Source organism: Schistocerca cancellata, chromosome 1, assembly GCF_023864275.1.
Source record: "Schistocerca cancellata isolate TAMUIC-IGC-003103 chromosome 1, iqSchCanc2.1, whole genome shotgun sequence".
Lineage (NCBI taxonomy): Eukaryota > Metazoa > Arthropoda > Insecta > Orthoptera > Acrididae > Schistocerca > Schistocerca cancellata.
This window is the reverse complement of record NC_064626.1, coordinates 653184876-653187888: the sequence shown is the minus strand read 5'-3', so window position 1 is coordinate 653187888 and position 3013 is coordinate 653184876.

The following is a 3013-nucleotide window of genomic DNA, read 5'->3' as shown; positions in this document are numbered from 1 at the left end:
AATACTTCATCCCTCAAAGCTACCCATTCTTCTTCTACTGTATTTCTTTCCCCCATTCCTGTCAATTGTTCCCTTATGCTCTCCCTGAAACTCTGTACAACCTCTGGTTTACTCAGTTTATCCAGGTCCCATCTCCTTAAATTCCCACCTTTTTGCAGTTTCTTCAGTTTTAATCTACAGTTCATAACCAATAGATTGTGGTCAGAGTCCACATCTGCCCCTGGAAATGTCTTACAATTTAAAACCTGGTTCCTAAATCTCTGTCTCACCATTATATAGTCTATCTGATACCTTTTAGTACCTCCAGGGTTTTCCATGTATACAACCATCTTTCATGATTCTTGAACCAAGTGTTAGTTATGATTAAGTTATACTCTGTGCAAAATTCTACCAGGCGGCTTCCTCTTTCATTTCTTACCCCCAATCCATATTCACCAAATATGTTTTCTTCTCTCCCTTTTCCTCCTATCGAATTCCAGTCACCCATGACTATTAAATTTTCAGTATTTGTTTAAAAACAGTCTTGGTTGCAATTTTAGTTTTTTTATTTTTCAATGATGCTTTTCATCTTATTTAGGCATCTTCAGGTTATCTTTTCTAGATGGACGCGAGAGGCACCAAGGTCTGCATAACGCGTTCCCGTTCACAGGAGCGAGTAACAGAGTAAGATGGGGGCTCAGGTAGTAAGTGTTGGAATTGGAAGTATTAAATTTTCATCTCCCTTCGCTACCTGAATAATTTCATCAATTTCTTTGTCATCTGCAGAGCTAGTTGGGATATAAACTTGTACTGCTGTAGCATGGGCTTTGTCTCTGTCTTGGCCACAATAATGCGTTCACTGTGCTGTTTGTTGTAGCTTACCCACACTCCTATTTTTTTATTCATTATTAAACCTACTCCTGCATTGCCCCTATTTGATTTTGTATTTATAATCTTGTATTCACCTGACCAAAAGTCTTGTTCCTCCTGCCACCGAACTTCACTAATTCCCACTATATCTAACTTTAACCTATCCATTCCCCTGATTTTCTAACCTACCTGCCCAATTAAAGGATCTGACATTAAACGCTCCGATCCATAGAACGCCAGTTTTCTTTCTCCTGATAACGACATCCTCTTGAGTAGTCCCCACCGGAGACCCAAATGGGGGACTATTTTACCTCCAGAATATTTTACCCAAGAGGATGCCATCATCATTTAATCATACAGTAAAGCTGCATGCCCTTGGGAAAAATTACGGCTGTAGTTTCCCCTTGCTTTCAGCCATTCGCAGTACCAGCACAGAAAGGCTGTTTTGGTTAGTGTTACAAGGCCAGATCAGTCAATCATCCACACTGTTGCCCTTGCAACTACTGAAAAGCCTGCTGCCCCTCTTCAGGAACCACATGTTTGTCTGGCCTCTCAACAGATACCCCTCCGTTGTGTTTGCACCTACGGTACGGCTATCTGTATCATTGAAGCATGCAAGCCTCCCTGTCAACAACTAGGTCCACGGTTCATGATTAGTGTTCCATGTAATTTTCTCATTTTTATGTACATATAAAAATAACTAATCTACCTGTGTAGAGTATTAAATAATTGAGGAGCATAATTTTTTTCCAGTCAATAAATGCTGAACTATTCAAAATTTAAATTTTTGTCATTGCAAATCAAGCTAGCTGCCTTGCATGACCTCTTGAAACAGTTTTGTCAAAAGTTAATATTTGCTGTTGTTAAAGGGTGTCAAATGATTACGAATTTTTGCAAAACTCTATATTTACTAAAGCAAAAGTCAATAAGCACATACTGTTCTTTCCTTCTGGGAGACCTGAAGCAAGAACAACAATGTAGGATGTCACTGATAATGATAATGTGAGAGAATTTTCTGTAGGGGGGAGGGGGGGCATAAAGTGTAGGCAAACATTTGTCACCAGGGCCCACAACCCACAATAGAAATCAGTAGTTTACACAACAACATTAACTCCATATTATTACTTAGTTTGAGCCAGTTTTGTCAGGGAGAAGGAATATTAAAAAAGAAGCAAAAATGAAGAATACTGTTTTGATAAAGTAGGGTAAAAGGAAAAAAAAGGATGGTCAGGTAGTACCTGTATGTGCCACAATATTTCAAGCAACATCAGAGATGTCCAAAGACAGAGTCTAAAAAGAGCTAGAGAAAAAGAATCAATTAATAACAGACCACGGGTTGCACAAACTTAGTGCAAAAAAGTTCTATTCAGTAACGGAGGAGGAGCATCCAAATGTGGTTACAGTATATTTTGATATACAACAGAATCAGCCAATACCAAAGCTCTCCATAGGTGAAATATTCTATTCAAGACAGGTTTGGCTATAAAATTTGTGCATCATGATTCTTTCTGAAGCACAGGCAAAGGAAAGGATTGCTTTTTATATATGCCTTGAAACAGAAGGACCAAAGGATGCAACGAAGTGGCATCTGCTCTATTGCATTTTCTTAGAAATCTTGAGGCATCCTGAAAATGGTCCAAATCAAATACATTTATTTTCTGACTCCTGTGCCAGTCAAAATAAAAATACACTAATGATTTCCACACTAATGGCCCCCATAGAAGAAAGCATATAATTAATAAGCGTTTATGTATTTTCCTATTTGTGATCACCACTATAATCCTGACAAAATATTTGGTAGAGTGAATGAAGACTACCAGAAAAAGGAACATATTCTTTAACCTACTGAATACTATCGAGTGCTGGAACAACATGGCATTGTCGAGATACTAAATAAAGATTGGGATGCAAAGGTTCTCAAATCCAGTGCATTAAAAGACGTACGATTTTCAAGTGATGCCTTGTGAAAAGTCTAAGAAGAAGATATTGTTGCCAGTTTTGAACACTTATAATGGAAGTCCTGTAGATCTGAAGTACATAAAACCAGAAACTGCAGCCAGGAAGAGAGGAAAGGAGTCACCTTGGAAAGCAACAGTGTCAGCAAGTAAAAGAAAAAGTATGTCTTAAAACTTACGAGGCATTTTAACATATCAGAAGAGGCAGA